Source organism: Rhinolophus sinicus, chromosome 18, assembly GCF_057876585.1.
Source record: "Rhinolophus sinicus isolate RSI-liver-muscle chromosome 18, RSI-T2T, whole genome shotgun sequence".
Classification (NCBI taxonomy): Eukaryota; Metazoa; Chordata; class Mammalia; order Chiroptera; family Rhinolophidae; genus Rhinolophus; species Rhinolophus sinicus.
The window spans coordinates 95,654,076-95,677,488 of record NC_142518.1 but is presented as its reverse complement, the minus strand read 5'-3'; the positions used below and the strand labels follow the sequence as shown (position 1 = coordinate 95,677,488).

Below are 23,413 nucleotides of genomic sequence, written 5' to 3'. Positions count from 1 at the left end.
TGAGTTCTTCATAAATTTTGGATATTAACCCCTTATTGGATGTGTCATTGGTGAATATTGTCTCCCAATCAGTAGGTTGTATTTTCATTTGTTGATTGTTTCCTTTGCTATGCCAAAACTTTCTAGTTTGATGTAGTCCCATTTGTTTATTTTTCATTTGTTTCCCTTGCCCAAGGAGACATAGCCAAAAAACTGTTAAGTGATGTCAAAGGGTTTACTGCCTATGTTTTCTTCTAGGAGTTTTATAGTTTTGGGTCTTATATTTAAGTCTTTAATAATCCTTTTTGTGTTTATTCTTGTATATGGTATAAGAAAGTGATCTAGTCTCTTCCTTTTTTTAATTAAAAATTTGCTTTATTTTTCTGCTGAATCAAGTACTAGCTCCCAGTTAACTTAGATTTTTTTTAGTGCCTTCTAGTCACGAGAACAGTTAGCATCACCTTACCAATAATCGAATAATTAATCAAACTGAGTCTCAGTGGTTATATTCACATCTAGATTGTTAGAAGGATCAAGAGCTCTTATTTGTTTGCATTAGCTTGTACTTCTTGATTATATCTCCAAATACGGAAGAGCTGAGAGGCTCCTCCTGCCCTACCGAAGAAATTAACAGCAAACAGACTCCAGTGTTTTGGAATAATGACAAGTGAGTATCTTGACCAAATAAACCCTGTAGCCATCAGAACAGCAGATTGAGCTGTGCTGAGTTTTTCCGCAGGTCTGGCCATCTCAGCCAATCCAGCACACACCAACCCTCATTTCATAATTGGAGCCCAGAAAAAAACTGTTTTGAGACCTGCCGGGTGGTTGTACAATGGTCTCAGTTTCTCAGGCAGCATGAGCTCCACTTTATCAAGGACCCGGTGGTAGGTGGCCCTTAGGCCTCAGACACCAGCAGTTGACATCTCTGAGGTCGAGTGACGGTGGCCTGCTGGGCAGGAGGATGATTATTTTTTTTGCATGTATCTGTCCAGTTTTCCAAACACCATTTATTGAAGAGACTGTCTGTACCCCATTGATATTCTTGCCTTTTTTGTCATAGGTTACTTGACCATATAGGCGTGGGTTTGTTTCTGGGCTCTCCTTTCTGTTCCATTGATCTGTGTGTCTGTTTTTATGCCAGTATCATGCTGTTTTGATTACTACAGGTTTGTAGTGTAGTTCAGTATCAGGTTGTGTGAAACCTCCAACTTTGATTTTCTTTCTTAAGATTGCTTTGGCTATTAGGTGTCATTTGTGGATCTATATAAGTTTTAGGTTTATTCGTTCTTGTTCTGTGAAAATTGCCATTGGTATTTTGATAGGGATTGCATTGAATCTATAGATTGCTTTGGGTAGTATGGACATTTCAAGGATATTAATTCTTCCTATCTATGAGCATGGTATATGTTTCCATTTATTTGTATCTTCTTCAGTTTCTTTCTTCAGTATCTTATAATTTTACATGTACAGGTCTTTCACCTCCTTGGTTAAATTTATTCCTAGGTATTTTATTTTTTGATGAAATTGTAAATGGAATTGTTTTCTTAATTTCTCTTTCTGATAATTTGTTATTGGTGTGTAAAAACGAACAAATTTCTGAATATTAATTTTGTATTCTATGACTACTGAATTTATTTATCAATTCTAATAGTTTTTTTTTTGTGGATTTCTAGGGTTCTCTCTATATATTATCCTCTCACCTGCAAATAATGACAGTTTTACTTCTTCCTTTCCAATTTGGATGCCTTTTATTTCTTTTTCTTGTCTGATTGCTGTGGCTAGGATTTCCAATACTATGTTGAATAAACAGATGAAAGTGGACATCCTTGTCTTGTTCCTGATCTTAAGGAAAACACTTTTAGCTTTTCCCTGTTGATTATGATGATAGATGTGGGTTTGTCATAAATGCCCTTTATTATGGTGAGGTATAATATTCTCTCTAGTCCCACTTTTCTGAGAGTTTTTTTCATAAATGGATGCTGAATTTTTTCTTTTAATTTTGTTGGGTAACAGTGTGTTTTTTCCAGGACCCATCAGCTCCAAGTCAAGTCATTGTCCTTCAGTCTAGTTGTGGAGGGCACAGCTCAGCTCCAAGTCTAGTCACCATTTTCAATCTAGTTGCAGGGGGCAAAGCCCACCATCCCATGTGGGAATTGAACTGGCAACCTTGTTGTTAAGAGCACGTGCTCTAACCAACTGAGCTAACCGGCTGCCCTCTGGAGGCTGAATTTTGTCAAATGCCTTTTCTGCATCTGTTGATATGACCATATCTTTTTTTTTTTCTTTGACCATATCATTTTTATCCTTTCTTTTGTTTATGTGATATGTCATGTTAATTGATTTGTGTTTATTGAGCCAACCCTGCATCCCAGGAATTAATCCCACTGGATCATGGTGTATGACATATTTAATGTATTGCTGACTTTGGTTTGCTAATATTATACTAAGGGTTTTTGCATCTATATTCAATCTATAGTCATCAGGGATGTCAGATAATAATAATAATAATAATAGTTACTATTATTATTACTAATTATTATTATTTTTGTCTTTGTCAAGTTTTGGAATCAGGGTAATGCTGACCTGGTAAATGAGTTTGGGAGCCATTGTTCCTCTTGAATATTTTGGAATAGGTTGAGAAGAATAGGTGTTAATTCTGCTTTGAATGTTTGGTAAAATTCACCTGTGAAGCCATCTGGTACAGGACTTTTTTTATTGCTGATTTAATTTCATTAGTAGTGATCAGTCTGTTCAGATTTTCTATTTTTTCTTGATTCAACCTTGGAAGATTGTATCTTTCTAAGTATTTGTCCATTTTTTTCTAGATTGTTCAATTGGCATATAATTGTTCGCAGTATTTTCTTATAATCCTTTCTATTTCTGTGGTGTCAGTTGATGCTTCTCCTGTTTCATTTTTGATTTTATTTATTTGAGTCTCCTCTCATTTTTTCTTGATGAGCCTGGTTAAAGGTTTATCTATGTTGTTTATCTTTTCAATGAACCAGCTCTTGGTTTCATTCATCTTTTGTACTTTTTTTTTTAGATTCCCTTTCATTTATCTCTACGATGATCTTTATTATTTCCTTCCTTCTACTGACTTTGGACTTTGTTTGTTGTTCTTTTTCTAGGTTTTTTAGGTGTAAGGTTAGATTGTTTATTTGAGATTTTTCCTGTTACTTGATATAGGCCTGCATTGCTATGAATTTCCCTCTGAGGACAGCTTTTTTTTGTGTCCCATAGATTTTGAGTTGTGTTTTCATTTTCATTTGTCTCAATGTATCTTTTGATCTGTTCCTTGATCTCATTGTTAATCAATTCATTGTTTCATAGCATGTTATTTAGACTCCATGTGTTGGTGTGTTTTTCAGGGTTTTTTTCTTGTAATTGATTTCTTGTTTCATACCATTGTGGTCAGAGAAGACGCTTGATATGATTTCAGTCTTCTTAAATTTATTCAGACTTGTTTGATGGCCTAACATGTGGTCCATCTTGAAAAATGTTCCATATGCACTTGTAAAGAATGTATATTCTGCTACTTTGGGTGAAATGTTCTAAAAATATTAAGTGTAAATGGTCTAGTGTATCATTTAAGGTTACTGTTTCCTTGTTGATTTTCTGTCTGGAAGGTCTATTCATTGATGTCAATGGGGTGTTAAAATCCTCTACTATTACTGTTGATGTCTCCCTTTAGGTCTGTCAAAATTTCTTTATATATATTTATGTGCTCCTATGTTGGATGCATAAATGTTTACAAGGGTTATATCCTCTTGTTGGATGGATCCCTGCATCATTATGTAATGTCCCTCTTTGTCTCTTATTATAACTTTTGATTTAAAATCTATTTTGTCTGATATAAGTATTGTTACCCCAGTGTTTTTCCCCTTTCTAGTCACATGAAATATAAATTTTTTCATTCCTTTATTTTTAGTCTGTGTGTCTCTTTTGATCTGAAGTGAGTCTCTTGTAGAGAGCATATGTATAGCTCTTGTTTTCTTTTCCATTTAGCTACCCTATGTCCATTTTTTTTTTTTTAATTTAAAGGAGGGCACAGCTCACAGTGGCCCAGGCGGGGATTGAATCAGCAACCTTGGTGTTAAGAGTACCATGTTCTAGCCAATTGAGCTAACTGGCCACCCCCACCCTATGTCTTTTGGTTGAAACATTTAATCCATTTTCATTTAAAGTGCTTATTGATAGATACATAGTTATTGCCATTTTATTATTCATGTTTGTTTATTTTTCCCTTTCTTCTCCTTCTTAAAGAAGTCCCTTGAACAGTTCTTGTAATACTGGTTTCGTGGCGATGAACTGCTTTAGCTTTTTCTTGTTTGGGAAGCTCTTTATCTCTTCTTCAAATTTAAGAGATAACCTTGCTGGACAGTGTAGTCTTGGTTGTGGGTCCTTGCTTTTCATCACTTTGAATATTTTGCACCAAACCCTTCTGGCCTGCAAAGTTTCTGTTGAGGAATCAGGTAACAGTCTTATGGGAGCTTCCTTGTAGGAAACTAACTGCTTTTCTCTTGCTGCTTTTAAGATTCTCTCTCTGTGTTTCAGCTTTGGCATTTTAATTATGTGTCTTGGTGTGGGCCTATTTGGGTTCGTCTTGTTTGGGACTCTCTGCACTTCCTGGAATTGTATGTCCATTTCCTTCACCAGGTTAGGGAAGTTTTCTATCATTGTTTGTTCACATAGGTTCTCAAACCCTTGCTCTCTTCCTTCTGCTACCCCTATGATGCAAATGTTGTTACACTTGATGTTGTCCCAGAGGTCCCTTAAACTATCCTCACTTTTAAAATTATTTTTTTCATTTTGCTGTCTGATTGTATGTTTTTTGCTACTTTGTCTTCCGAATTGCTGATTCCATCCTCTGCTTCATCTAATCTGCTATTGATTCCTTCTAGTGTGTTCTTTATGTCATTTATTGTATTCTTTATTTCTGACTGTTTCTTTTTTTATTGTTTCTATCTCCCTTTTTATGTTTACTATCTCTTTGTTGAAGTTATCACTGTGTTCCTTGAGCATCCTTATAATCATTGTCTTAAATTCTGTATAGGCAGATTGCTTGCCTCCATTTTGTTTAGTTCTTTTTCTTGAGTTTTCTTCTGTTATTTTACTTGGGATATATTTCTTTGTCTCCTTATTTTGGCTGTCTCTATGTGTTTGTTTCTATATATTATGTAGATCTGCTGAGTCTCCTAGTCTCCACAGGATGGCCTCGTGTAGTAAGTGTCTTTTGAGGCTCAGTGACACAGTCTCCCTGATCACCTGAGCCAGGTGCTCCAGGAGTGTTCTTTGTGTGGATTGTGTGTGCCCTCCTGTTGTAGTTGAGCCTAGATGGCTGTTGGTATATTAGTGAGTGGGATTGATCCTCAGGTTGTGAGGATAGGCCCTGACCACATTGTGTGAGCTGCTGTGTGGGGAGTGACCCCACAGAGCGTGATTCACCCAGTGAGCTCTGGTGCCTGTTGAGTCCACCTTTTGGGTGTTTTACTTGTGGGGCTAATTAGGTGGTGCTCTACTGTGGTCTCATGCTGGCCACCAGGTGTGTTTGTTTTGGAGCCTCTTGGGAGGGTCTCCCATGCTGGCCAGTGTCAGCCACTGCCTGTGACTAGCCCAGGGCTACTTGGTAGAAGCTACAAAGTGATCTGTGTTTGGTCGCTTCCTGTGCTGAACCTGGAGGCACTTGTGAGAGGTCATGGTTTGAAATAAGGCTGGCTGCCACCAGTATCGGGCCTGGGGCAGCTCAGCAAAAGGACCTGGGCACCCCAAGGCCTGCCGCCACCTGCTGGCTGGTCATAAGGCTCAGCTGCTAACAGAATCTTGGGCGGTACATGAGTTGGTGAGGTGTTGTCTCAGTGTGTCACCAGGATGGGGTGAGTGGTGTTCACCTGGTTAATGCAGATTCAGATTTGGTACAAGTGCTGAGCCTTCAGTCTGTCAACAAAAGGCACAGAGCACACCAAGATCAGCTGCTGCATGCTTGGGGCCTGCGCACTCCTGAGAGTTATCTAATAAAGGCAGCAATGTGGGTCAATGCCAGCTGCCTACTTGTGAAATCGCCTCTGCAGTGCATGAGTTGGGCAGGGTCCCAGGAATTCACCAGGGTGGAGCCAGCAGAGTTTACCGGGGTAGTGTAGATTCAGATTTGGCCATTTGGGGAGAGGGCTCAACACAGAAAAGATGGCGCCTGCCACCGGCTGCACAGGATGAGGGCTCAACACAGGGACAATGGTGGCTGTCCCTCCACCCTTCATCCTGAATCCATACAACTTATTCTCTCCCTGTATTTCTCTGGCTTGTCCCGAGCTGCCATCTCTGTGGTGGAGCCCAGTGTGAGTGTCTGGGAGCAAGAAAGTCTACGTGTGGTCCCTTTAAGATGATGATTGGGTTTCCAGCCACCTTCAGTCTCACCCAGATGGACAGAATTCCTGCTGATTTTCACTTCCAGATGTTGTGGGGGCTCCGCTTCCCTGTACTGGTGCCCTGGGCTGGGGAGCCTAATGTGGGGCTGGAACCCCTCGCTCCTTAGGGGGGACATCGGCAGCTGAAATATCCCTCCCAATTCTCATGCACCACATGTGAGTGTGGGGCCAGCCTGTTTAATGTCTCCACCGCTCCTACGAGTCTTGACGTGGCTTCTTTTTTATATCCGTATTTAGGGGACTTCTATTCAGCTAGTTTTTAGATGTTTCTCCAAGCTGGTTATTCTATAATTTGGTTGTAATTTTAATGTAGTAATGTGAGCAGGCAAGCTAGTATTTACGTAATCTACTTTCTTGACCAGAATATTAGGTAGTATCAGGATAAATTCTTAAAATTTCAGGATTACTGTGTTAAAAAACCATATATGAAGGTGTAAAAGTTCTTTGATGTGTTTTCCAAATTACATGTTGAAATTTTTTTCTATTTAGGCCTACCAGCAGTGTGTGAGTAGAGAATAGTTAGTATTATCCCTATTTTGCCCATACAGAAAGGTTAGATTTAGAGAGATGCAAGACTTTCCCATGTCACTATCACTTACACTTTTGTTTTCTGACAATTCTATATTCTTTCTATTCTACCATTGCTGTACTAAGCTTAGTGACAAATCTGTAGTGATTTAGTTGTACGATTTGTGAAGGAAAACTCAATGTAACCATGACCTTAAAATAAATTTATTTCTATTATTATTTACAAACTCTAATGTCTTTGGAATTTGATATATTTCAAATTTGATATAAAATTTGAATGCTTCCTAAAGGCATTTATTTATATTTTCAATATGTTTTCTGACTTGTACCTAAAATATCCACTACAGAGGTGATGTTTACTAAGAAATAATAGCCTAAAGTGATTTTATTCTTCTTTGTTAGTCACCGAAATCTTGTTTATAGTATTATTCTTTATTAAGTAATAGTCTTCCCAGTTCTGTATCAAAACATTGAAAATGTTACTTCTGTCAGGATTAAATCTACTGAATATTTTGTTGACTCTCATTTTTGGATGAAGAAAAAAAAACACCATAATTTTTATGTCAAGGCTCCAAAATGAAATGGGATATTAACAATTAAAGATGGTTTCCTTAATTAGAACATAACCAAACCAAACATAGAATGTAAAACAAACATCTCACCCACCCACCCTAATTAAAAACAAAACAATATTGCCAAAGACAAACCACATCAGGAATCTTCATTTCTTTCCCAAAGGATACAGTTCTTAGAACTGCTGGGCATAGTGGCCTTTGTGTGAGGATGGCCCATTCACAACTTTCAGGTCACCAGGGAGCCATATCTGAACTCTGCTTAAGACCTCTTGCTGTTTGTCATTGAGAATCAGTGTGATAACATTGTTTTGCTTCTGGATTCCCAGGTAGATAGGACATGAATTGGAACTACAACAGTCAGATTCAGAAACCCAGGATAAGGCTTTATGTTATTTGAGGCTGTTTTTCTTAGTATCACCATACCCTGGGAATACACCCCACCCCAGTGTTTAATAGTTACCATTGCTTCTAGAGTTAGGAGTGCATTGTAGGAAGTCTTCTTTTTGTATCCTGATAAGCCTTTGTGGGGAGTAGGGGGGTGTGAAGCTTTCAAGTGTTAGTAGTGTATGTGTTCTTAGGCTTTTGCCATTGTTATTTCAAATCATATTAATGAAATAGTAGTCTATGTAATATGAATTTTGTTGTGTTTGATAAAAAATTAAAGATGTCTAGGAATTGTGATCATGTTGTACTAATTACCTAAAATATGGTGTTAATGTTCCTCACTTTGTTTTGTGTTGATTGAACAACCTTTGTGGTAGATGGCAAATCTCAATGGCTTTAGTAATAAAGATCTAAATAGACTCATAATGTTTCTGAATGTAGTAGTTCTTCAGTGTCTCAGGAAATGACTATTTTTTCTATCTTTATTGAGATATAATTGATACAACATTGTGTGAGTTTAAGGTATACAACATAATAATTTTATATATGTATATGTTGTGAATGATTACCACAATAACGTTAGTTAACACATTCATCACCTCACATAGTTACTGTGTGTGTGTGTGTGTGTGTGTGTGTGTGTGTGTGTGTGGTGAGAACTTTAAAGATCTACTCTCTTAGCACCTTCCAAATGTACAGTATAATGTTGTTAACTATTGTCACCATGTTGTACATTACCTTTCCAGAACTTATTCATCTTATAACTGGAAGTTGGTACCCTTTGACCACCTTCACCCATGGAAATAACGATTTTTTTTATCAAGGTGTTTTACTGATTTCAGATAGTGATAATAGTATAGGTCCCTGTTGCTTAACTGTTTTCAGATAGCAAAAGAAATATTTTGAATATGTTCATCTGCTGAAGTTATATTCTCAAAGATGTCCACGTTACAGTAAGGGTCTTGATATTGATTGATGGGTTCATTCAATCCAGAAGTGTTTATTGAGCACCTACAAAGTGCCAATAACTGTGCTAGATACTGTGAAGGTGACATGTAAGATGCAATTTCTTGTCTCAAATGCGTTTATAGTCTAGTTGACGAAGAGACCATGTATATACTATCTCTTTTTGAGCTAAGCCCGGATGATGAGAAGGCTGTTGATGAAAGGATATGAGAGACTGTGACATTCATTATAAGTTAGATACAATGGCCTGAGCAAAATCTTTGAAGCAGGAAAAATGAGCTTGGTGGATGCCAAAGAAACTATTTGAGCTGGAATAAAATGTTCCTTTAAAGGAATAGTATAGTGGAAGAGAAGTTGAACGACAGACAGGGGACCAAATACCCTCATTACCATTTCCGAGCTGTTTTCTTATGCCTAGAACTCAATAAATACAAATAAATCAAAACAATAAAAGGCTTTGTCTAATTTAAATCAACACCCAAAGAACAATATCTTGAGTTAATCTGTACAACATGTGTCATTGCAAAATAGCCCTTCAGGGTGTACTACTTTAAACAGACCCCTTTTTAGTCCCTGCATATATCATGTGGACCACCCAATGAGACCAGTTGGAAATGAGAGACTTGGATTAGAAAATTTTGCCAGAGTAGTTTACATCTCTGGAATCAAGCTGAGCAGCTGTGTGATTTCAGGCTCTCTACTTTCTAGTTAAATGATGTAGTATGTATTTCTGGATGTTTGGAAGTAAAAGCCATTGATCAAATGACCTCATATATGAGCCCTTCAAATGAGATAGATACTCCACTAGCCAGGGGACGGCCGATAATCTGGCCTTGACATGTTATCTGTTTTTCTCTTGTTCTATCTTGGCCATTGCCTTCATTTGTCATGTTCTTTTAAAAGACAGACCCTAGAACTTTGCCTTTCAAATCAATATTCTAAGGCAAATTTTTTAATTCGTTGAATTAATTGCAGGGAACCAGAGGTATGGGTGATTGCAAATGGCAGATGATGAATAACTCATTTATATGTGACTTGGAAAGTTTGTTTGTACTTATGTTTGACTATGGGTGAGTTCTGGTTTTGAAATTCACTTTCAAACTAAATAATGAAGTCATACTATAAAGGTCTGCCTTGAACTGCTGAGAAACTGGCCTAATTTCCTGCAACCTGCTCCATGCTGAGTAGAGAATAAAAACATTGCCTGTTATCTAATATTTTACTTACATAGCATCATTCTAAGTGCAACTGACGTGTCTAACTGAAATATTTTATTCTGTGGTTTACAACTATTTCTGTTTACTTTGTCCTCAATAAATATGAAGTGACCACAATCAGAGGACTTAGAAAAGTAGGATAGTCGTATATAGGGAACATAGTGAAGGAAATGTAAGCATAAAATGGAAGGATTAGGATTCAATGACAATCAAATCTTTTTTAAAAAATTGCATGGAATAAAGGGGTTGAAGCAAAACCAAGATAACATAATATTTAATGTTGAAGAAGTTATTGGTCAAACCAAAAACAAAAGCTCACAGAGAGAAAAAAGTAGCTTCTCTGAGATAAAGAAATTGGATGGTTTATGCACTCCCAAAATGCAATTGCAAAAGATTGGGGGCAGTAGATGTCTACAGAACACGAAATGAGAGATTGTAAAGTATTCTTAAAAAAAGCAAATGAGGATAATCTTGTCCCTCAACAAGAAGAAATATGTCATTGTAAGATAGTAATTTTTTGGTACAAATTGGAACTCAGGTAAACTTTGGGAGCTCTTCTTAGGTGTCGTAATTAGAAATGGGTTTTTTCTACACTTTCCAAGTGTCTGGTCCTAAAGATCAGGGTCTATTTCGAAATTATGCTAATTCAATAAGTCTTGTGAATTAAATCTTATGAATGTGTGTAACTCTGTTATGGGGAAATTATGTATTTTCAGCCATTAACACCTCTCGGTTTGAATAATGTAATGTGTTCCATATATTTAAAACTAGTGCTTCCCACTCCAACACTCATTTTAATCTATTTTAAGCTTATCTTTGTTTAGTTTCAAAAGTCTTCCTTATCTCTATTGTATTAGGATTTGGTGAATGAGTTCACTTCTATTATTATTTGACAGACTGATTATATCCCTTCTCAACCTTTATCTACTCAAACTGGAGTGCCTAAGGTCTATAATCTGCCTTCATGTAGCAGCTCCTCCACCCCTCTGAAGATATCAGCTAAATTTCTCAAGCTTCTCCTGTGTTGTCATCCATGGAGCCCACAATAGTGTGTTGTAACCCAGGTGAAAGAGCATCTTGCTTATACCCCTGGGTACCATTTTAATACTTTATGGATGACTTAGATCTCAGCAACATTCTTTGGATTCGTGGGGGAAATGTACACATTGGGACTGACATAGTACTGCCTGTGCTTTTTGTTGGCTGGCCTGCCTGAGAGCTCGCTGAGTTGTCTGTGATATTTGTTCATTGGCAAGAGAATGTCAAAGGGTAGTGTTCATGCCTGGCATCATTTTTTAAATTCATTAGCCTTGCATTTTGCTTTTGTAGTAAACTGGGATGGCAGCCTGCCAGGGCCCATTAACCAAAGTTTAGAAAACTATGTGGTTGAGGTTCCAGCCATCTGTTACCTGTGCAATTCCTGCCAGTTAGGTGATTTTCACTAGGGGCTACTTTATGAGGGTATAAAAACTTCTTAGCAAATACTGCTTTTATTCGGCACTGCACAGTCCCTATTTCTGGAATACAGCCTATACCCGGAAATATAAGAGAAAGGAAAGACTTAAATTTTCTCTGTGGGTGCCTTTAAACATGTTAGCCATCTTGGAAGTTGACACTAAATGAGAGAGGCAGTTGTCATTCTGAGGGGATGATTTTAACATCTGTGATTTAGGGACATAAAGCGATTCAGAGTAGTAATAAATGTTGCAGCCCCATGATGTTTAGGTCAGGCATATTTCTTCCAGCATTGATGCTGTTCCCACGTGAGATTACAAGAATCAATGGCACCAGGAACCTCTTAAAGCAACATTAGTTAAGCCCCTACAGCAAAAATAGAACTGAAGGGGAAAAAAAGAAACAGACCTTGCAGCCAGTAGGCACATGATCAGTTGAAGTAGTCAGGCTCACTTAAGTTGTGAAAACTTCAAAACAGCATCTGTATCTTCTTTTTTTCCTCCTTTCTTTTTGTCTCTATTTCCCTCCATCCGCATCCCTCTCCAGGTCCCATTAAAAGCCCAAAGCAATATAAAAATGAGGAAAAGACAGTTGTATGGAAGGAGAAATCATTCTAGTATTTCAGTTGTTTTGTCTCCCACCTCCACTTCAGTGCTATTTGGTGCATGAATGAGCTCCAAAGGACCATGAATTATAGTAACAAAAACAGGAATGTGTCATTAATATTAAATATTTTAGTGACATCAAGATGCTCACAGAGGCAGTTAGGTAGCCATGTTCAACTAGTTTTGTTCTGCAAGAAGCTACGTTTGCATGCTTTAACATCCTCTTCACATTTACATACCAAAGGAGAATATCTAAGACTCAAAGAAAAAAAATACATAGGCTTTATGGGTTCTTAAAACAGAAAATTGTACTTTTTCTTCCTGTCATGTTCCTCAGAAGTCTGAGGAAAATATTGTATGGTGTGCCTGGAGACATCTAATTCAAAAGGCAACCTGCTATCATATCTTCAAGATCCTTGGGCATTAAATAGGATTAAAACCAGCTGAAGGGCCATACTTCTGTCCTGTTTGGTATCCTTGTTGATCCCTTTGGAAGGGACTAACTCATTTTCACTATTGCATGGCATTCTTTCTTAATTTGAGGGAACACGGTTCTATTTACCATGTACTGTGTAGTTGCACTACTTGAGGATGATGGTGTGCCACTTTTTATGTCACCTAATCACTTCTTTCACCCTGCTTTATATGTGGTTAAAAGTGTATGATCTCTTGCCTGGTATTTTTTATAAAGGCATTTGTTTTTAAAGGAAAATTCTTTTGGGAATACCAGTTTCTGGTGATGGTTGTTAGTGTTTGTTTGGCATCACCTGTGGGAAAAGGATGGTATATTGAACAAAGATTTATTGTGCACCTGTTTTTTTTTTTTTTAACCCTGTTCTATTTCATCTTGATTTTCTTTTTTAATTTTATTGGGGAATATTGGGTAGCAGTGTGTTTCTCCAGGGCCCATCAGCTCCAAGTCATTGTCCTTCAATCTAGTAGTGGAGGGCACAGCTCAGCTCCAAGTCCAATCGCCATTTTCAATCTTTAGTTGCAGGGAGAGCAGCCCACCATATCATGTAGGAATTGAACCCGGAAGCTTGCTGTTGAGAGCTTGTGCTCTAACCAACTGAGCCATCCGGCCGCCCTATTGTATACCTGTTTTGTGGGATGTGTTATGTAAAGCACTGAGCACAGTGCCTCTCACATGGAGGTAAGAGATGATGAAGATCTTAACTTCGGTAGTAGTAGTGCAGATAGAGAAAAGCTGGAGGTGAGTGTGAGAAACACTGGGAAACAGAGAACTGATAGAACTTAGTAATAAGATGGATGAGGATGAGTGTGAGGAATAAAATATGTATTTTTTTGCTTTTAGAGCTATTAGTCACTGGAAACTAGCATGGTGATGCCATGAGCCATACTAGGTAAGTCGGTGAAGCAATAAATATTGTGGGGCAGTCACTATAAGAAGATGGTGACTTTGGTCATGGTGAGTTTGTGATATGGGTGACCCACCTATAGGGAGCTGGCCAAGAAGGAGTCAGAAATATTGACCTGGAGCTCTGGAGAGAGGTGGAGACTTACAAGACAAATCCAGGATTATCTACATTAGGTATAATTGAAATCATGAAAGTTGGCAAGTTTGCCAAAGAATTTTTAGAAAAAGATCTAGCAAAGGAATGGTCAGAGAATCAGAATGAGGACCTTAAGAGTATGTTAGCATGGGAGGTTGGAGAAGGAGCAGTGTCAGATATCACAGAGAGGTAGAAAAGGATGGAGGTTAGAAGTAGCCATCATGTTTAGCAACTCTGAAGTCATTGGTGACATTTGAGAACCAAATTTCATTAGAATAATGAGCATGAAAGTGACATTGATTGGAGTTGAGGAAGTCAGTGTTAATTCCTCTTTTACTATATTTGGGAGTGGAAGGGAGGAGAGTATGGTAGCTTGAGACAGGAGGGAAGGAGAAGAGATTAGGTGAAGAGACAGAAATATTAAGATGGAGAGGCAGGACATCATAGAAAAATCACATCTAATATCTTCAATTTTGTCAGTGAAAGTAAAGAGAAATGTCATTTACTAAGAGTAAAGAGGACAGGATTGGGTTTGGGACTTGGGAAATTTGTGAAGAGTGGAAAATGGGAACAGTTAAGGTTGGCTGCCCTGGAAAATGACAGGTAGTTTGCAAGCTATAAAAGGCTTGTCCAACATTAACCACGGCTTAGCTAAGGTTAAGCTATATTCTGAGTTTGTACTATTAAGATAGCAAAATTTCACGTGTTACTAGAGAAAGTCATGAAATTAGGAATGGGAGCAGAGAAAGTAAATGATTTGGGAATTGGCAAATTTAGGTCACACAGTGAGGACTTTTCGGGTACTACCAAGAACACTGGATATTTGGAAAAAGAAAAGTGATTACTTCACTCATCCATTTTCCAACCATTCACTCCCTTTGCAACAAATGAAATTAACTATTCTTCCAAATGTGGCTTAAGAAAAGAAAAGAGGATTCCCTCCACCCACTAACTTATTACTGTTAGATTGATGATTGGTACATCATCACTAAAAAATCAGAAGTGAATTTCCATGTGTGAGAATTCATTGAAGCCATATGAAACATAAGGTGGTGATTTCTGTAGTTGCTCAGGACTCTTAGAACCAGAAAAAGAGTCACTCTCCTTCCCCACCCCTTGGAAAGTTCATGTTATTATTCCATACTTGTTATTAAAGCAGGCTGTGCCATTCAAGCCTGAAATATGTTTGTGTTGCCATGGTTTGTGTCAATATTCTTTCCCATCATGCTTACAGTTGCATGTGTTCACTGAACCCCAACAGGTGTGACATAATGTATAACCTAAACAAAGATGCATGAAAACATCTATTAGCACTAGATTCTGTGTGCACTTTGAATGAAGTTATAATTGTGACATTTACTATTACCTATTAGGGTTGATTTTGTAAGGCATTCCTTCTAAAACTCATTTGTTCTTCCTAGGCATCATGTATTTGATCTAAGATGACTATTCTTGTGAGCGGCACAAGAAGCTATTAAATCTAGCTTATATTTTCCAAAATGTGAAGGACAGTCATGTTGACCTCTAGAGGCACCCAATTTCCTATCATTACATTTCCTCTTCAAGTTTTAAGTGTGTGAAAGAAAAAGATGGGAACAGGGATGAAGAAAGGTGGTTAGTGCTGAATACCAGAAGCCTTGAGCTCAATGTAAGGAACTAGGGAAATCAGGCCTAATCTCATCTCCATTCCACTTAAGATCTGTGATAGCTATTTTGGGAGGCTTTTTAGGTTTCTTAGAATCTCTCCATGTGTGTTATTAAACCTTGCCTTGTCCCCTATAGTTATTAGTTGTAAAACCCTTTACAAAACCTCAAAAGGGTTTCTGGGCTTAAGTAGATACAGATGGGGTGGGGGTGGGGGCTGTGTAGCTGTGTAGTGCTTGGCAGTGGGCCCAAGAGAAAACCTGAGTCAAAGAATAAGTGTTGGCGGTGGAGGGCGGGGCCACCCGCCTGTTGAAAAGAAAAGGAAAGTCCATTAGAGGTATTCCAGAAAGGGCGACCTTTTCAAATGGCACCTTCTTCTGAGGTCTTCCCCTTTTTCTCCAGCAGAAACTCATCTTCCCTTGCTCTATCTAGACTTGACCTGTATCCTTTTAAAGGGTCCTGTTATTCAGTATCTTGTATTTGTTGTTGTTGTTACCTGATATTTTAGCAGCTAATTGTAAACATACCTTATCTCCCCAATTAGACTCTGAGCTCCTTAGGAGGAGATATGGTGACTGGTTCTTTGTTTCTCCCACAGCAATCCGTTTCAGTGTTTCAGTGCTTTTCTCATGGTAACTGCTTATTAAATTTTGACTGAATGAAAACAAGTGAATGTAGGTTATGGTATGCTATTTCTCCCATTGATTTTGCAAGTATTTTTGGAGCACTACCATTATGGGGATAGAGGAGACTTTTGAGATGGAGGCCTGCCCTCCAGAGGTGTCTATCTAGGGAGGAAGACTAAACACCACAAACTGTTCTATCTGTGATTCCATAGGCTCCATTCAGTTCTGTGTTAGTGGTGATTTGTTCATGTGTCTTTCTCATTTCCTCAGTTGCAGTTTTAGTTAATATTCTTTTTGCTCAGAAAACTATTATCAATTCTCCTTCAGCCATTTATTTTCTGGACCCAGTAACCCAATAATTTAATATCTGATTCAGTGAAGACTCATTGCCAGACCTGACTGACAGTAACAAACTACTTCTTAGGAGTTACTCAGCCATTTCAAGCCACAAGGGAGTCTTAGAATAAATGATCTTATTCAGACTCTAAATGCCTAGCCTAGGAGCCTGAGAGAGAATGGTTGCTTCTTTCCTCAATTAGGTTCAACCCCAGAGGGCCACTTCCATCTCTTATTTTCCTATTCTTTTTTCCAGTTTGGTAATTGACTAGACAGGTTTTGGGACTATAGTTTGATCTCAAAACAACAACAACAACACCAACAAAAATACGCACATACTCAAAGTTCTTTGAAAACGACTATAATTGTTTGTTTCTTTTGAAGACTATTGAAGTAGCAGGTTCATTGGGATATTTTTTAATCAGAGAAATTCTATTTCCTGTATTTGTTAAGAATATTATGAATGAGTTAACATGTTGCTATAGGTTAAAATAATCTAGAAATGGATTTAGAAAATCTATTTCAATTACTTTCTGGGTGCTTTTAGTGAAAATAATAAATTTCAAAGAATTAGGAGAGTCATAAAAATAAGTGTTATGAGGGGAGTCCATCTCATTTCTCACCTTCAAAATTAAATATACACTGTGGAATTATGCACTGCCAGGGTCACTGCATTGCTTGTGGGCATTAATAGCTGCCATAGGTAACTTCTGAAAGAGGTGAAGGGGACCATTTCCCGTAACAGATTAAAGCATACAATTTACTGAAAATCTCCTAAATAAATAGTAACCCAGTGCTCAGTTGTGCACTAAAAGGGATGCTGCTTCATATTTACAATTTACATATGGGTATCCTGTTGAAACTTGCATTTGCATATATTAGGTATTGATTTTGGTTAATGGAACATGAGGTCATTTCTCTTTAGTTTCTCTCAGTTTAAGTATAATTTTCTTTCTCTCCTTACTACTGACATAAAGAAAGGCAGAAAATTTGCTTCAGGTGATTGTGTATGGAGCTATGACATATATTGGTCTATTTTTATTTCAATTTTTCAAATTTAAATTGGCTCTATACTTTAGTAATCTCGGTAGCTGACTATTGCTTAAAACTAGAAATTTGCATGGCAAGTAATAGTTACTTTACAGAGCTACATAGTGGATCTAAAATGCCCTCAGACATTCCGGAACATTGTCTACTAAAACCAGTGAGGCCCAGCATCCCTGGACCATGTAATGTGGCTAGGTTGAGATTGTTGGTACATAATTGCCTGGCCTTCCTAATTGTGCTGAAGATTTAATGCCAAAATGGTGTGAGGGCTCAATTAGATGTGGACTTTGGGTTTTTGTAACTATCATCTTGCTTGTTTACCATTTACTACATGTATAAAAGATGAAAAAGGTACTCTATTTTACTGAAACAACAGAATCAACGGAAGTAAGCAAACTTTATATAGATTTTTGTTACAGCAACCAAAATTCAAACTGATTTCCCCGTTTTCAAGTGCATTTTCCTGTGTGAAATGTTTCCTGTCCACTTTTTGCCTCCTGTTTAATTCAATAAGAACATATACAGCTCATTATAGAGTAGATACCCCATGGAGGGGATTGCTTGTGACTTTCCAATATAAAATAACAATATTTATATGTATCTATTTAGCAAAAATTGCAAAGTAGTTTATTTTGAAAAATACCATCAACAACAGTGTAACCTTAATTACATTGTTTTATTTGCCTATATGTAAAAAATTGACAATGATTCTTACTGCTTCTCAGTACTCAAATCAAATGGTGTAATGTTATCCATTTCAGAAGTTGTAGTTTCCATGGTAGGTTTGAGTTTTTAACTTATAGAGGGAGAAAATATTAGTATTAAAATATCTTGACTTCCGGAAAAATGGCGGCGTGAGGTGAGCCTCTGTAAAGCTCCCCTGGAATTTACAAAGAATCGAACAACAAAAACTCCACAAAGGACTCCCTGCACAGCAGACAGGCAAGACGAAGAGGCCCACTACCGACTGAAATCACCTACAGGTGGGAGATCCGCGCCAGTGGAGGGAGGAGGAAAGGGAGAAGTGCGCGGAGACGGAGACGCGCGGGCGCAGGACGCAGACCTAGCTCAGTGCGCCGAGCTTGCTGCTTCCCGGAACTACCGCAGCTGCGGGAGAGGGAAGAACTTGGACTGCTAGGGCTCCGCCAGGGCTCCACAGGGCTGAGGGGACAGCATATAACATGGCTGAACCCAACTCACGGCAGAGACCTCGGAGAAAAGACTGAGGGAAAAAGGCTGAAAACGGTGGTTTAAGCCCGCACTGCCGAGCAGAGAACGGAGCCTTAGGCACTGAGACTAGCCGCCCCCTCCCTCCCCTCCCAGAGCTCGCCCCGCCCCCACCTGCCCAGTGCTAGAAGCGAAACAGTAGCAGTGTCATATCAAAACAACAGAAAATTTGCTGTTTTAAAAACTGTGGACCGCAAACACAAATTCACAGCCCAACTAGTTCCGGCAAAGGGGAGAGAGCTGTGGAAGCAGGACCAGCTGTGGTGGTGGTCGCCGCCATTGCTCTGGGCCACCTCTCACAGCTCACCCCGCCCCTGACCCCACCTATCTGGGCGGATCCCTGCAGGAGTAAACAGAACTGCTGAAATATCCGGGCTCTGAATCAGGAGCTGGAAGAGCTTTGGAACATCAAAAGCTCTCCGCGTACCCACCGGGACACTGCGCCCTGTGACCTAGACGAACTATTAACAGAGGAGAAGCCCGTCTCCCAGGGAATCCCCCCATTGTGTGAGAAGTTGGAATAGTGCAGAGAAAACATAGCACTACCGTGTGGGAGAAGAAAAATAAGTTGCAGTTGGAGAAATAATAAAACATTCTACCAACAAGTACTGGCAAAAAAAAGGAAGACCGCTTTCTATCAACCTGTTGCAGAAGTCACTCCTGTAGATGTCTAGGAAGAGAAATAGTAAACCAGTAATCGCCATGAATAACCAAGGCAACAAGATAGCTCAGAAAGAAAGTGAAAAATCTCCAGAGAAGGCACTTAAAGATACAGAAATATGTGACTTAAATGACAGAGAATTCAAGATTGCAGTTCTGAAAAAACTCAACGAGATACAAGAAAACACAGATAGGCAGTTAAATGAACTCAGAAACTCAATCAAAGAACAGCATGAGCATTTTACAAAAGAGATTGAAATCTTAAAAAAGAACCAAATAGAATTTCTGGAGATTAAGAACTCAATAGAAGAAATTAAGAATGAAATAACCAGCTTAGGTAGTAGAGTTGACCAGATGGAGCAAAGAATCAGTGACATCGAAGATAGAAACCTGGAAATGACACAGATGGAAGAAGAAAGAGACTTGAGACTTAAAAGAAATGAAAGAACTCTACAAGAACTTTCTGACTCCATCAGAAAGAGCAATATAAGAATAATGGGAATACCAGAAGGAGAAGAAAGAGAGAAGGGAACAGAGAATATATTCAAACAAATTGTCGATGAGAAGTTCCCAAATTTGTGGACAGAACTGGACCCTCGAATCCAAGAAGCAAATAGAACACCTAGTTACCTCAATCCCAACAGACCTTCTCCAAGGCACATTGTATTGAAGCTGTCTAAAATCAAAGACAAAGAAAGAATCCTCAAGGCAGCCAGGGAAAAGAAGACGGTAACTTACAAAGGAAAGCCCATTAGATTATCATCAGATTTTTCAGCAGAAACTCTACAAGCCAGGAGGGAGTGGAACCAAATATTCAAACTATTGAAAGAGAGAAACCATGAGCCAAGAATAACATATCCAGCAAAGATATCCTTTAGATATGAAGGAGGAATAAAGACCTTTCCAGACATACAGAAGCTGAGGGAATTTTCTAATACACGACCTGCACTACAAGAAATACTAAAGGAGGCTATTCAGCCACCATCAACAGGGACAATTTGTGGCAACCACAACTGAAAAAGGGGGAGAGTAAAGGCCTGAACCGGAATATGGGAATGGAGAAAGTAAGCGTGCTGAAGAAAATGGAATACTCTAAATATCAAACTTTCTTTTACATAAACTTAAGGGTAACCACTCAAAATAAATCCAGAACTGAAATATATACTGAAATAAAAGAAGAAACAGAGGGAAACATCATAGAATACCACCACACAGAAATAATAGACAACAACAAAAAGGCAAAGAAACAATGGAGACACAGCCTTACCAGAAAACTAAAGATAGAATGACAGGAAATCCTCACATATCAATAATCACCCTAAATGTAAATGGACTGAACTCACCAATAAAAAGGCACAGAGTAGCAGATTGGATCAAAAAACTAAACCCAACCATATGCTGTCTCCAAGAGACACATCTCAGCTACAAGGACAAGCATAGACAAAAAGTGAAAGGGTGGAAATTGACACTCCAAGCAAATGGTACCCAGAGAAAATCAGGTGTAGCCATAATGATATCAGATGAAACAGACTTCCAGGTGAAAAAGATAACAAGAGACAAAGATGGACATTTCATAATGGTGCAGGGGACTGTACAACAAGCAGACATAACAGTCATCAATATTTATGCCCCCAATCAGGGAGCACTGAAATACACCAAGCAACTACTAACAGAACTAAAGGGAGAAATTGACCAAAACACAATTATGCCAGGGGAATTAAATACATCATTGACAGCTATGGATAGATCATCCAAACAGAAAATAAATAACGAAATAGTAGCCCTAAATGACACATTAGATGAAATGGACATAATTGACATTTATAGAGCACTTCATCCTAAAACATCAGACTATACATTCTTTTCTAGTGTACACGGAACATTCTCAAGGATAGACCATATATTGGGACATAAAATCAGTCTCAACAAATTTAAGAAGATTGAAATCATACCATGCATATTCTCTGATCACAAGGCTTTGAAATTGGATATCAACTGTAAAAAGAAAGCGGGAAAAAACACAAATACAGGGAGATTAAATAACATACTTTTAAAGAAGGACTGGGTCAAAGAAGAAATTACAGGAGAGATCAAAAGATACATAGAAACAAATGACAATGAAAATACATCCTACCAAAATTTTTGGGATGCAGCGAAAGCAGTTTTAAGAGGGAAATTTATCTCATTACAGGCCTATCTCAAGAAACAAGAAAACTCCCAAATAAATAACCTCATGTTACACCTTAAAGAACTAGAAAAAGAAGAACAAGTAAAACCCAAGGTCAGCAGAAGAAAGGAAATAACAAAAATTAGAGCAGAACTAAATGAAATAGAGAACAAAAAGACAATAGAAAAAATTAATATGACAAAGAGCTGGTTCTTTGAAAAGATTAACAAAATTGACAAACCCTTGGCTAGACTTACTAAGATAAAAAGAGAGAAGACACTGATTAACAAAATCAGAAACGTAAAAGGGGAAGTTATCACGGACACCACAGAAATACAAAGGATCATCCAAGAATACTATGAAGGACTATATGCCACCAAATTCAACAACCTAGAAGAAATGGACAAGTTCTTAGAAACATATAGCCTTCCAAGGCTGAACCATGAAGAACTGGAAAATCTAAACAGACCGATCACCAGTAACGAAATTGAATCAGTCATCCAAAACCTTCCCAAAAGCAAAAGTCCGGGACCAGATGGCTTCACTAGTGAATTCTACCAAACCTTCAAAGAGGATCTAATACCAATCCTGCACAAACTCTTCCAAAAAATTGAAGAAGAGACAGTACTCCCAAACTCATTCTATGAGGCCAACATCACCCTGATACCAAAACCTGGTAAGGACAGCACAAAAAAAGAAAACTACAGACCAATATCTCTGATGAATACCGATGCAAAAATCCTGAATAAAATTCTAGCAAATCGAATACAACAATGCATTAAAAAGATTATTCATCACGACCAAGTGGGGTTCATCCCCGGGGCACAAGGATGGTTCAACATACGCAAATCCATCAATGTGATACATCACATAAACAAAATAAAGGACAAAAATCATATGATTCTATCAATTGATGCAGAAAAAGCATTTGACAAGATACAACATCCATTTATGATTAAAACACTTAATAAAATGGGTATAGAAGGAAAATACCTTAACATAATAAAGGCCATATATGACAAGCCCTCTGCTAATCTCATAATTAATGGAGAAAAACTGAAGCCCTTTGCTCTACGTTCAGGAACACGACAGGGCTGTCCCCTATCACCTCTGCTTTTCAACATAGTGTTGGAAGTCCTTGCCAGAGCAATCAGGCAAGAGAAAGAAATAAAAGGCATCCAAATTGGGAATGAAAAAGTGAAATTATCACTCTTTGCAGATGACATGATGCTATATATAGAAAACCCTAAAGACTCCACCAAAAAGCTATTAGAAACAATCAGCGAATAGAGTAAAGTTGCCGGCTACAAAATCAACGCACAAAAGTCCATTGCCTTCCTATATACTAACAGTGAAATCTCAGAAAAAGAAATACAAAAAACAATTCCTTTTGCAATTGCAGCAAAAAGAATAAAATACCTAGGAATAAACTTAACCAACGATGTGAAAGACCTATATGCTGAAAACTATAAGACATTTTTGAAAGAAATTGAAGAAGACACAAAGAAATGGAAAGACATTCCGTGCTCATGGATTGGAAAAATCAACATAGTTAAAATGGCCATACTACCCAAAGCAATATACAGATTCAATGCAATCGCCATCAAAATCCCAATGGCATTTTTTAAAGAAACAGAACAAAAAATCATCAGATTTGTTTGGAACCACAAAAGACCCCGAATAGCCAAAGCAATCTTAAGGAAAAAGAACAATAATGGAGGTATCACACTTCCTGACTTTGGCTTGTACTACAGGGCCACAATTATCAAAACAGCATGGTATTGGCAGAAAAACAGACACATAGACCAATGGAATAGAATTGAGAACCCAGAAATAAAACCACATCAATATGGACAGATAATTTTTGACAAAGAAGCTAAAAACATACAATGGAGCAAAGACAGCCTCTTCAATAAATGGTGCTGGGAGAATTGGATAGCCACGTGCAAAAGAATGAAACTGGACTGCTATTTGTCACCATGTACCAAAGTTAATTCAAAATGTATCAAAGACTTAAGCATAAGACCTGACACAATAAACTGCATAGAAGAAAACATA

General features: G+C 38.1%; 1 protein-coding gene and 1 pseudogene across 1 annotated transcript in view; one reads left to right on the top strand and one right to left on the bottom strand.

The window, feature by feature from the left end:
• GPC3 (glypican 3) overlaps nucleotides 1–23,413 on the top strand; it is a 473,825-nt gene that overhangs the window by 101,490 nt on the left and 348,922 nt on the right. The gene's annotated exons all lie outside the window — the stretch shown is intronic.
• LOC109437932 (mitochondrial pyruvate carrier 2 pseudogene) lies at nucleotides 403–905 on the bottom strand (annotated as a pseudogene).